Genomic DNA, 13,531 nt, shown 5'->3' on the forward strand with positions numbered 1-13,531 from the left:
CAGTCCTTTTCCTCACTAAGTCAGTCGACATCAACACCCGTCAGCCTTTTTGTCGGAGCAGGAAGGGGTGGAACGTATCCAAATCAGCAAGGTGGCCTTTCCCCTAGTTTCTAGACACAGTTCTGACTTGTGTACACAGCTCTGCCTCCCTCACCCAGCACAGTGAGCATGTCCTTCTGTGTGGTTCAGTCAGCCTCCTGCCTCCTGACCTGGCTCTTACCCAGAAGGTGAGACAATCGTGAGGCCAAAGCATTTAAGGTTTAGTTTAATCCCATAAATGGATTCCTCCAATAACCACCAGGAGGTGTGGCCATACCCTAGGTTAGATGCAGGGAAGGGAAGAAGACGGATGGCTGAGAGCTTGACTCAGGGTAAGCTAGAACCCGTGCCCATCCAGGTCACTCCTTACTCTGTGACTGGGATACACAGGATCCTTGGGCTCTGATTCCTCTGTTGTCCCTGCCTTACTGAGCGTTGGGTGCAAACCTGGTACAGGGTTCATAGTGGAGTACATAGACCATGACCTTTAGTTCAGTGTATGGGTTGGCTTCCTGCCTTCAGTCTGAGGGAGAACAGGTTGGGAGCAGTGTTCTTCCCAGACTCCTCTGTAGTCAAGGTTCTTGAAATAAGTCATCGTTTATACTCCAACTAAGGCCGGGTGAGTGTGTGTGTGTGTGTGTGTGTGTGTGTGTATGTGTGCGCATGTATGCATGTATGCTTGAGGGGTTGTGTCCATGCACAGAGAACAAAACCAGAGGAAGATGTCACTTTCCGGCCTTTATTCTCTGGAGACAAGGTCTCTCACTGCACTTGGAGCTAGGCAGCAGTCAGCAAGCCCGGGAGTCTTCTGTTTCTGCTCCGGTGCTGGGGTCGCGGGTGCTTGTGCAACGATATCGGCTCAAGTTATATGGATTCTTATGCTTGTGACAAGAGTGTCCTCACCTGTGAGCCATTTCTCCACCCCTCCACTACTCACATTTCAGCTCTTTCACCCTGACTTCCAGGGGCCAACATCTCCATATATCTGACCTTGCACGTCTCTGCCTCCTCCAGCTCCAAGAAAATGGGGTTCCCTGAACTTGGTGCTTTCTTTCAATATTTAAAAAACAAAACAAAACATCCATCACCACCACCAAACTTTTCTCAGGAACTGAAATCCTGAATTTCTCTTCACCTAAATTGAAAAGCATATGCAAAAGCTTCCAATATGCTTCTGAACTATTCTTTGATGAGACAAATATGACCTTCTTTTTGCCACATCTCCAAATGGAAGGTGCAGCTTAGCAACTAGGGACAGCTGGCTTGCATTTGTTAGGGACTTGGGCATCTCTGGTAACAGGAAATAAATAAATTTTGTGTGCTTAATAATTTATGTTAAAAGTATATAATAATAATAACAATAACAACAACAACAACAACAATAATAAACATAATAAATCCCCCAGGAGCTGGAACAATGGTTGGTGGTAAAGAACACTGGGTGCTCTTCAGAGACCTGAGTTCAATTCCCAGCACCCACCTGGTGCTTCACAACTGTCTGTAACTCTAGTTCCTGGAGATCACGCCGTGTCTTCTGGCTTCAGAAGGCACTAGGCATGCATGTGGTACACACAGAGACATGCAGGTATGACATCCATACACACAAAATAAAAGTATTAAAAAGCAAAATCTCCCAACTGATCATTGCACACCTAGGATTTTTAGAGGTACTGTTCCTGTTCCAAAGGGGGCAGGCTGTAAACTGGGGGCATGGTGGCTGTGTGCCTCATCCTTATACAGCCAGGGTCCCTGAACCTTGACTAGGAGTGATGAGGGAATGAAGAAATGACAACCACAGAGACACGGAAAAGCTGGGATTGGATGGACTGGACTCTGATGGAGAAGCCATGGCACCCTGAAGGGCAGCATTTTTTCTATGTACAGTGACTAAGGAGGCAGGCTTACTATCTACAATAAATGAGAAGCAGGGCTATGGTATACGGCTGAACAAGAAGAAAGATTTAGCCAATCTCAGTAAGGACAGGCTCTGTAGAGGAGCGTAAATCTGGGGGAGAAAGCTAGGGTGCGCATGTTCTGTAGGCGATATCACTCAGACCAGGAGAGGAGGCATTACCATGTCCCTGAGCCTAGCAGGGTTTGCCACACCTGTGGAGCTGAGGCTAGGTATTGTAGTCATGGCCATGGCCATGCCCTTGTTAAACAATACACATCTGATGAGGACTTTACCAGATCCCCAAATCCCTGTCTGTAATCTTAGCACTTAGGAGGTAGGTGCTGGGGATTGAACTCAGGTCCTCTGGAAGAGTACCCAGGAGGATCAAAAGTTCAAGGTTGACAGACAGTAGTGTAGATGCATGAATGGAGTTCTCAAAAAGAACCAACTAACCAACCAACCAACCAACCAACCAACCAACCAACCAACTAACCAACCAGCTAACCAAATAAATAAAACTATTTTGAAAAATGTTCGTTATCCTTGGCTAGTTTTTGTATAAACTGAGGGCCTGACTACTCCATGTTCTTGTTAAGGGGAAGATTTTTATTGTGTGTGTGTGTGTGTGTGAGAGAGAGAGAGAGAGAGAGAGAGAGAGAGAGAGAGAGAGAGAGACAGAGAGACAGAGAGACAGAGAGAGACAGAGAGAGACAGAGACAGAGAGAGAGAGACAGAGAGAGAGAGAGAGAGAGGTCAGAGGCATTCAATAGAGTCTAGGGCAGAGAGAGAAAGTAGCAGACTGAACATGACCATAAGAGAAGCAGGAGTTGGGTATAGAATGTGGGAGCGCCCAGCAGGAGGGAGATAGAGAGCAGAAGACAAAGGCAGGGAGAAATAGCAGGGTTATAAGGACACCGAGTAGCTGGGGGTGGGGTGGGGCGGCGGGAGCCCGTGAGCTGGAGGGAGGTTAGGGGAAAGGAGGAGGTGGGAAGAGCTAGGATGCACGGACTTTGGACTGTGTGACAGGTTCCTGTGGTACCCAGGGCCACCAGGGCCACCATGGGCACTGCTATGTTCACGGGCAGCTCAGCAGCCTTTTGTCCCCTTTGCCTTTTGGAATTTGGGGAAATGGAGTTTCCTTTGGACCTGACAGTTCTGAATTAACTTGAGATACTCGAGATTTATCTTACACACACACACACACACACACACACACACACCAAAGGGCCTGGCGTTGTTTCCCTAGGCTGCACAAGGGTCCTTGGGCCAGCCTATGGTGTCAGCCGGATGGTGAAGCAGGTCCTATTGAGGACATGGGGTCACACTCTAACCCCTCTCTAGATTTTACCACCATTTCCTAATCTTCAGGTTTTGAGTCACATAAAGTTTTATAACTGGAAAAGGCAGTCCTTTCACTTTGAGCTCAATCCTCCCACCCTCATCCTCCTCCCACTTTTCCCCAAGATAGGGTTTCTCTGTGTAACAACAGCCTTGTCTGTCCTGGAACTCATTCTATAGACCAGTGTGGCCTTGAACTCATAGAGTTCTGCTGGCCTGTGCCTCCTGAGCGCCAGAACTAAAGGTGTGTGCCACCACATCTGGCTAAGTTTTCTTTTTTTTCTTTCTTCCTTTCCTTTGCATTTTTGAGATTATCTCCAGTATATGCAAGGCTGACCTTGAACTCTACATAGCCAAGGACCCTCCTGCTCTCTTGAACTCAGGAACATAATGGAGTCAAGGTAATTTCTGGATAAATCCTTTGTATTTAAAGCTGATCAAGTAAGTATATTGGACAGCCCACAGTTCCTCAGTGTCTGCATGTTCTTCTTTAGATGGAGGTGGGTCCTACTCCCAATTACCAAGCCTACTATGCCAGGCAGTGTGACTTAGGCAGCAGTGACCCAGCCATGCTCCAGGTAGATGCAATTCCTTGTTCTCTTGAATCTAAAACTCTGAATGGTCAACACGCCTGAACTTTTCATTAGAACGAGTCTTTCCTGCTAAATGGAGCCAGATTGTCCACTATCCTTCCATTCTCTTACCTTTATCTTCTATCCTACAGCTTAAAATGAAAACTTTTCTCATTTTGAGATAACTTCAGTATCATATACAGCTAATAATATAGAAATAGAGAAATAAAGAAATAGAGAAGTGAATTTGGGTCTTTTGGACGCAACCTTAACCACCGAGCTGTCTCTCCAGCCTCCATGTTGACTTTTAAAAGACTCTTACCTTTAGCCCTTGACCTAGGGAATTTACAAGTCTGTTCTGTGTTTTTACAAATTTATCATTTTGAGAAAATGACACCGAGAGAATCATATATTACATGACTTTTGAATCAGACTTTTTTTTTTATTCTGAGTAATTTTCTAGTTCTTTGGGAATTCATTGAAACTGTTCTATTTCTCAGTGGATAGTGTCCCATGGTGTGGCCACAGCACAGTTTATGATGTAAGCATTCTTTCTTTGTAGGATGTTTGGGTTGTCTCTAGTTGTATTGTGGTTTATTTTTGTTTGTTTGCTTTGCTTTTCAGTACTGAAAATTGAACCTAAAGCAAGTTTTCTACCATAGAACTTCGTCATCAGCCCTTGTCAGTATTTGTACTTTAGTCAGAGTTGTGGTAAGTTGTGTCAGCTGGATTTGAACCCTTCATGTGACCAGGCAAGCCTTGACTTTATGATGCTCCTGCCTCAACCTCCCAAGTAGCTTAGGGTATGGGCCTGTGCCATCATCCCAGGCTGTGTTTCCAGTTTTTGAGTGTTAAAAATAACCTGGCTTGCTCTAAAGGCTCACAGGATGAATGCCTAAGCATGCGATTCCTAGGTCACATGTAGCTTCGTGTTCAGTTTTAACAGCGTCACTAATCTGCAGTCTAGAGCATCTGTGTCACTGAGTAGGCCCATCAGTAATGCTGAGTGACTGGCTTCCCCACAGCCTCAGCAGCAGGTAGATGTCTGAGAGCTGTTCTAACAGTAACCCAAAGACTGGGCATCTAAGAGGGGACACTATCTTCTGCTCCCGGTAATCTCTTTAGTCACATGCAAATTAACTTCCATTCAACCCTGGCGGGGTGCAGACATGCCTGAGGCCTCATCTGTGGTCAGTCAAAACAACTAGGCCAAAGTCACAAGTTCTTCTATGTACAGTTGGATATTTTAGGGTTCTAAGAAACAACCACTCCCATATTCCTTCCTGAAAGTTACCCCCGGAGGCCAGTTTGTACTATAGGACCCTGACCTACCCATATGGCTTAGGGGTTGAGGGTAGCTTTCTGTATGACTTTTAGAGATAGACCAGTCCCCTTTCTTGGTGTGTGACTACTATTTTAAAACTCTATCAGATGTCTCTCTTCTGTAGCTACAGCCCATCCCATATTCCTCCTTTTAAGTTGCTTCTCTCAGATAATCTTGTTATACTGGTGAAAAACTAACAAGATGCTACTGACAGATTTTTATTTGTTGGGGATCTTTGAGTAATTTGTTTATTTTATCAATATAAAATATTACTCCTAAATACAGAATATAGGTTGCAGATATAGTACCAACACTTTCTTCCTTAATTTGGGGAGCTATACATCTGCAAACAAGCAAAGGCCCCAGAGACCCTTGGGCAGGTTCTGTCCTTGTTGGCTGATTGTTGTTTTCTGAGAGGTTATTGGCTATCACCCCATCCTCCCTCTCGTGTGTGTGTGTGTGTGTGTGTGTGTGTGTGTGTGTGTGTGTACTGGAAGCCAACACACCTCTCTCATCTTGTGCTATTACAAATGATTTTTGGGCAGGAAGGAATTTATAGATCTATACCACATCTGCCTTGCTAGCTTCAGCTTGCCATTAAAATACTTCTGCTTCTTGAACCAGCTTCGGATCATTCATGTGAGTGATGACAAGTCGGCTCAGACCAAAGAAAGTTCCAAATGCTGAAGAGGACAGAAGTGAGGTTCACCTCGCCTACAAACTAACATGCTCATTTAAGCTTCTCAGGGCTCAGACGCTTAGTGAGCCAGGAATTCACCCCGGGTTTCAGAAGCTTCCCTGGGAGAATGTGGTGATCTCGTTAGTCAAAGGTTTTCTCGGACCAAGCTACACTGCATTACTTATTCTGTAAATCCATCAAAAATGTAAATCTATATTCAATGGGACTTGCTTTTATGATTCCTAGTTGGTGTCTAGCATTTGCAAACGTTTTGTAGTGCTCCCTTGACTGGCTCTGCCTTGAACAGTTAGCCTAGACTTCCTTTGCCTCTTGCCTCACTGAACACAAAGAAAACAATAATCTCTGTTGTCTTTATGTTTTTTAAAACCTTGGCTTTCCCTAAGTATTATCCTGTTAATCTTTTGTATCCATTCTTTTAATACCCGAGTAGCTCCTGAGGGCTCATGTGATGGTTTAGTGGGAAAAGGTTCTTGCTGCCAAGGCAGAAGACCTTGGTTCAAGTCCCAGGACCCACAGGGTAGAAATAGAGACTTGACTCATGCAAATTGTACTCTGATAGAAAACACACACATCCACACACACACACACACACATACACACACACACACACACACACACTTGAGAAATAAGGGAACAAAAGTAAAAGAAAGAAGAGGCTTGGCTAACAAGTGGGCTTTAAACTCAGATAAACTTGGGTTAGGTTTTGGGGTTCTTTATCATGTGCTTGTACCTTGAATTAGCTTTCCTGTTTACCCTTCAGCTTTTTCATGTTTAAAATGGGGGCGCATTCTTAAGACTGTGAGAGAATTTCAGTAATTCCCAGTGCATTGTAAGCATCATTGCTTATATAAGTATTTATTTCTGTGTTCAAACTTGCTATTTGCTCAGTAAATGGAAGCTATTTTTGTTTCATGATTCTTGCACACATGATTGACATCATTGCTCCTCTCTTTATATACGAAGCTTGAATGGCGTTCTGTCCAATAAGGTCCTTGTTTCCTCAAGTGTCTTCTGCTTCTTTAAGGAAGGTGTTTGCTAGATTACGTTTGGAGACTCAGGCTTCCTGGTGTTCAGATAGGATTCCTTCTCAAAGGCTGTTCTCTTACTGGAGTTTGTCATGTAAAAGCTCGAGCTTTGGTAAACCTAACAAGTTGTTCTCGGCCACTCATCTGCGATGTACTAATTAAAAAAGTCAAATAGTGAAAAGCAGATAAAGGAGATTTAATCAATGTGGTCATATTGGAAAGAGGACCCAATACAGATACCCGGCATATTTTGAGATACCGACAGGAAGTTTAGGCTTAAGTTAAATAGGGAACAAGAGGTATGCATCAAGAGTGGTCTGGGTCATGGGGAGATCCCATCAATTGACTCATCTTTGTCTAGATTAAGTCTGTCCTGCAGCCGGGTGGTGGTGGCTCAAGCCTTTAATCCCAGCACTTGGGAGGCAGAGGCAGGCGGATCTCTGAGTTCGAGGCCAGCCTGGTCTACAGAGTGAGTTCCAGGACAGCCACACAACTTCACAGAGAAACCCTGTCTTGAAAAACCAAAAAAAAAAAAAAAAAAAAAAAAGGTCTGTCCTGTAGGTTGGTCTGATATGTTGTCAGAACTGTGTAAAATCTCCTTCTGGGAGACAAGTTCCCCCTGTGGCTACTACCATCAGGGATCAGCCTCTCCTTCCTCTGTCATGGGACTGTGAGGATAGGACAGCCAACCCTAACCTGATGGCCCTGTGTTTTTGCCTGCCCAGCAATGAACAACTCTGTCCTAACCTTTAGTGTTCAGACCTAAGTGATGATTTACAGGTCCCCTGGATAATACTTAATGTGGAACCAGGAATCCCCTAAGGTCTGCTGACCTTTTGTTCTGGAACACCTGGGAGAGCCCAATGGCCTTCAGGTGAGATAAGATAGGCTAATGGGCTGTGAGGTATTAACAGCTAGCTAGCTGCCTTTGCTTACCTGCTCATTGCTACGGGAAAGGGATGAGATTGTCTTTTTTATTAAGATATCAGGAAAGTAAGGAACAAATGAGGAAAAATAATTTTGCTGTCCAACTGTGGAGTTCGTGGATGTAAGGCACACCTTTCTGATATCTGCCTTTAAAATCCTACCTTACCCTCATGCTTCTGTGCAGTATACTGTTTGGCTCTAAATCTGCTGTCCTGCTAACAGTAAGACTAAATTATTTAATCTAAATTTGAATTGAGTCTAAGGCTTTGGTCTTTCAGTGGATTCAGCCACAACGAGACTCCTGGGGAAGTTCCAGTTTCTTGGGGACCTTCATTTCAATACTGGTAGTTAAAGGGAGGGCCTGTGAGTCTAGAGTGTCTCCTCTCCTGTTAGGAGGCATTTTATCATGCTAGTTTTCAGATCTATATTTAAAAAAATGTCTTCCACATCTCTAAGTGCTTCCCACAGTCTAACAATTCTGCTCTTTCATCCTCCTCTAAGATTTCGTAGCCTCTGTGCTGTTGACTCTAGAGCTGGAGGTAATGCTCTCAACATTGTAATTTCTCCATTTTTCCTCCAGGTAGTTGTGATTACTTTGGGTAATGAAGGCTCCAAACTATGGCAGAAGTTACTTTTTATAATTATTTTGTTATCTTTTAAAATGCTTTATTTTTAAGACTGTATGGTAGTGGTACAGTTCTTTAATCCCAGAGCTTGGGAGGCAGAGGCAGGAGGATCTCTGAGTTAGCCTTGGCTACAGAGCTAGTTCCAGGACAACTTGGACTGTTTCACAGAAAGATCCGGTCTCTGGGGTGTGTGTGTGGGTGAAGGGGGACCAAAAAGAAAGATTTTTATTTTATTTTATTTTTTTATTTTATTTTATTTTGGTTTTTCGAGACAGGGTTTCTCTGTGTAGCCCTGGCTGTCCTGGAACTCACTCTGTAGACCAGGCTGGCCTCGAAATCAGAAATCTGCCTGCCTCTGCCTCCCAAGTGCTGGGATTACAGGTGTGAGCCACCATGCCCAGCTATTATTTTTATTTTTAATTATGGGAAGAGGGAGCTGTGCAAGAATGCTCAACAGCTAAGAGTTATAGCGTTCTTGCAGAAGGCCTGATTTCAGTTCCCAGGACTCACATCAGGTGGCTCCCATAGCCTGAAACTCCAGCTCCAGAGGATCCAGTGCCCTCCTTTGGCTTCTACAGGCATTGTACTCACATGTACAGCTCCCTCCCTAGCGCCTCTTAATATTTTTAAAATTACATCTTTCTATCTATCTATCTATCTATCTATCTATCTATCTATCTATCTATCTACCTATCTATTCATCTTTCTAACTACCTTTCATGCACACAGACTGTAGAGGCCAGAGGTCAACATCGGGTATCTTCTGATTCCTCTCCTACTCTTACTTGTTTGAGATAGTGTCTCTCTCTAGGCAGGCTGGCCAGTGAGCTCCAAGGATCTACCAGTCTCTGCTTCCCCAGGCCTGAAGATTACAGACATGAGCCTCTGCTCTCAGCTTGCTATTTATTTATTTAAGTGCAATTTAAAACTCATTCTTTGAGAATTTCATATGCATTATATAATGTATTTTTATCATATTCATCCTTCATTTATCCCCACCCCCAACTCTTCTTGGTTCCTTCTGTCAATTTGATGTCCCTGCAATGTTTTTTTTAATAACTCGCTGAGTCTAAGCAGTGCTCCCTATACGCCCATGGGCATGAGGCTATCTAATGGGGCACTCATCTTACGAGGGCCACACCTCTAAAGAAAACTGACCATCCCTTCCTAGCGGCCAGCTCCACAGCTAGGGGTGGAGGCTTGTGCAATCCTCCCCTATGCATGATACAAACGTTGACTGAGTTTGATCTTGCTTTGCTCACCATGGCTGCTGTTAGTTTATCAATGCATGGTCCTGCCATGTCCAGAAGACACTATTTTGCATCGGTCCTCCCTGATCTGTCTCTTATAGTCTTTCTGTCCTTTGCGCCACAGTGTTCCCTGAGCCTTGATGGAAGGAAGTGTCATAGACACGCCCAAAGTATGGCTAAACGCTGCACACTTACTCTTTGTACCTTAACTGTAATGAGTCTCTAAATCAACCACTGTCTAGTCCACAAAGTGATGTCTCTAAAGAGGGCTGAGACTGGCACCAATCTATGGGTAGAGAGATGCAAATTTAGAAGGCAGTTTAATACTGTATCCAATTGGCAAAATAGTAGTAGTGGGATCTTCCCTGGGGTTTATAGCCTACTTGGCCATGCAGTTTGGGCCAGATTTATAGAACTGGACATCCATTTCCTTCTGTGGAATGTGCATGAGCCTTAAATGTAATCAGAAAGTGATTGGCTACCCCTGCCACATTCATGCTAGTATTGCAAAACTAAGTACAAACTGTAACTTGTGGGGTTTCCAACTGGGTAACACTATTAGTAACTTTTCTCCCTAAGAAGCTAGGACAGCACCAATGGTATTATGAAAGCTCTGCAGCCTAGGAGAGCTTCAAGAGCAGTAGTAGCTTTTTATGTATGCAATGGGGATCTCAGGTCCTAACTCTTGAGTGACGGGCACCTTATCAGCTGAGCCTCTTCCCAGCCATTATTGAATTGCTTTATTTTTTTTTCTTTGTATTGGAAACATTACAACTACATTCTTATTAGTTTTGCTATTAGGGGAATTGGCTAGGTGGATAACAAAATAAATATTCCATCAGTTTCCTTTTATTTTTGACAATTGAATAAATATATACAACATATTGCAGTCATACTCACTCCCCCCATTACCTTCGTTTGTTCTCTTCCTGCTCCTGATGCTCCCTTCTTTACAACTAGTTCCTCTCCTACTTTCATATCTCCTACTTTCATGAGCAAGTGCTTGTGTGTTTGCACGCACATGTGCAGGAGTCAAACTTTTGTGTAAGCGGCCACAGTTGGTATAACTGCAACAGGAGAGTCGCATCCAGAAACTATGACTTCATAGGGCCTCTGCCATCCTCCATCTTTCTCCTTACATCCTCTCTGTCCTCTCTTGCGTGGCGTTCCCTGAGCCTCAAAGGGAGTGATACAGATGTCTCATTTGGGACTGAGTACCCGACCTTCACTTACAGCGTTTAGTCTGAATCTGAGTATCTACATCGACCATTATCACCTCTCACAGAAAGGAGCATCTCCCACCAAGGCTGGCAGTAATGCTAGTCTATGGATATAAACCTAAATACTTAGAAGGCAGTTTAACTCCATGTCCATTTAGCAAAGGATCAGTATTTCAGCCCTAAGGCCTGTTACCTTCCCAGTCAGATTTACAATTCCAGGATACAGATTCCTTTCTGTGGAGCAAGCCTCCGATCCAGCCAGAAGGCGGTTCATTGGTTGCCTACCCAGCAGTCAAGCAAAGATTGGTTGGTGCTGCTGTGACCTCATCCACAGCTGTGTAAGACAGCTGAGGACTCTTCTTCTCCGAGAGCCCACATAGCACTTTCCAGAACTGTGAGTGTTACCAGCAGAGAGGAAGCTTCTGGCTCAGTTCCAGCCTGATTCCTCTGAGCCCTGAATCCGAAATGTGCTGTTTCTTCAGCAGTAGGTCTTGCCACCCTGGTCTGGTGAGCAGCCAAGGACAAAGGTCTGTGCTGAATCAGAAGGCGGCTGTGTGTCTTCCCAGGCCAGGAACTCTTGGGATGATATTCCACACTGTGCACTGGGATATTTTTTTAAATTTATTTAAAACCTATAGCTTCAATATATATTTGGAAGCATGTTTATACATAATAAAACATGATTGGAGTAATATTGTATATGGGGGCTAATTTTTTTCTTATTATAAAAGAAGTGTTCTTCCCTTTCTGTATTATTGATGGCTTACATCTCTGAGAAAAATGTCACCTCTGTCCTAAGTAAGCCTTAATTCTAAACATCTCTTCTAAACTAGACATTCTTGCCACTGGGTTTTGGGAGGATATGAAATGGCATTGAACCTTTATTTGATTTGATCCATTAAGACTTTTGCTTTTGGGGCCAGAGAGATGGCACTGCGGTTAATAGCACCTGCTACTCTTGCAGAGGACCTGAGTTCAATTTCCAGCACCCACTACCATCCATAGGCACACACGAGGTACACATATACACACACAGAGAAAACCTTCCTACACATACAAAAATAAAATAAATCATACAAAAACAACCTTTGCTTTAAGATGTTATGTGTGCATTTTGTCTACATTTATGTTTTTGCTCTATGTGCTTAGTGCTCAAGGATTCACAGAGGACACTGAATCCCCTGGAACTATAGCTACGGATGGTTAAGAGGCATGATGTGGGTATTGGGAACTGAATCCAGGTTTCTTGCAGAAACAGCAAGGGCTCTTTACCACTGAGCCATCTCTCCAGCCCTACATTAAGGCTTTAAATAAGTTTGATTATTTAGTATAATATCCTAAATTTATTCCTTCAGAATTTTATATGGAAATACACAATGTATTTTGATGGTATTCCTTGTCTACTTTCCTCTCCCACTCTTCCAGGATTCTCCACTCTACTCCACGAGAACAAACTATGTAATGGCTCTAATATACTTCATGATTTACATGATCTCTTGCTAACATCTCCCCTTTTCTTTAATTACAGAATATCATTTTTGCTCTAGGCAGCTGCCAAAGGGCTGTGTACTTCTGTGTGCCTTGCAACCAGATGTGGTCACGTATATGACCTCTGGCCAGTGACATAAGCTTCAGAACACTTATGAGAAGATAACCAGGACAATCTTGACCCTTACATTGACCTAAAAAATGGGAGCTATCATCTGGACCGCTTTCTTGGAGTCCTTTTATGTGGCCTAATAAGTGAAAAAAAACCCCGCTATTGTTCAGGGAAAATCAAATCAAAACGTTTATTTAATTTGAACCTGCCTGTTTCTGGGATCTATATGAAAAGTGAAAGATTATCAGTAGCTGTGGCTGGAGAGATGACTCAATGGGCAAGACCACTCTTGCAGAAGAACATTGCAGTTCCCAACCGCCTGAAATTCACACACACTTGGGACCATGTTACAGGAGCCTTCCTAGCACTGTTGTCTGAGTAGTGAAAAGAGTAGGAAAATTACCTAAATAATGTATACTTACAGATTGGACTAAAAGACAGCACAATAAATAAGGACTTACACTCCAACAACAGTATGAATTAATTTTAGAAATTTAGTGGCCATTAAAAAAAATAAAAGCCTCAAAGTATGCCTTTTAATTACAATGTATGTAAAACAGAATAAAAGATTAAAAATCAAGAAAGCTGTCACTTGAGGTTTTGGATTATTTCTACGAAATGTAAGAGATGTGACCTACTTATGGCACAGCTAATGTTTCTCTGCTTTGTTTGTTCTGCCAACCACCTTAAAAAAAAATGAATCACGAGTCTGCACAAATATCTTCAGAAACGAATTTATGAAGCCTAAAGTACCGTGGTACTAAAATCTGACAAAAAACCCTCTAAAAGTAAATTATAGATCAAGATCTTTCATAAACACAGATGTAAATATTTTTCATGTTTTCATGGGGAAGTCAGGCAGGCCTATCAGCACAGTTCCCAGAAAGGAAGAGAATATGCTTGTGTATGTAGGAAGCCATAAAAGAATAATACTGAGTAAAAACAATAAGAGCTGAGGTTGGGAGATGGCTCAGTGCTTGAGAGCACTGGCTGCTCTTCTGGAGGATCAGGGTTCA

The 13,531-nt window shown here is 43.3% G+C and overlaps 1 long non-coding RNA gene across 1 annotated transcript; it reads left to right on the forward strand.

Moving 5' to 3' along the window:
• The first annotated feature begins 140 nt into the window (after positions 1–140).
• On the forward strand, positions 141–13,067 carry LOC127697499 (uncharacterized). The gene is made up of 4 exons (XR_007980475.1): positions 141–227; positions 3,582–3,672; positions 4,468–4,554; positions 12,444–13,067. It is a non-coding gene; the product is annotated as an uncharacterized LOC127697499 (long non-coding RNA).
• Positions 13,068–13,531: the final 464 nt, after the last annotated feature.

This window comes from Apodemus sylvaticus, chromosome 12, assembly GCF_947179515.1.
Source record: "Apodemus sylvaticus chromosome 12, mApoSyl1.1, whole genome shotgun sequence".
In the NCBI taxonomy this organism is placed as follows: domain Eukaryota; kingdom Metazoa; phylum Chordata; class Mammalia; order Rodentia; family Muridae; genus Apodemus; species Apodemus sylvaticus.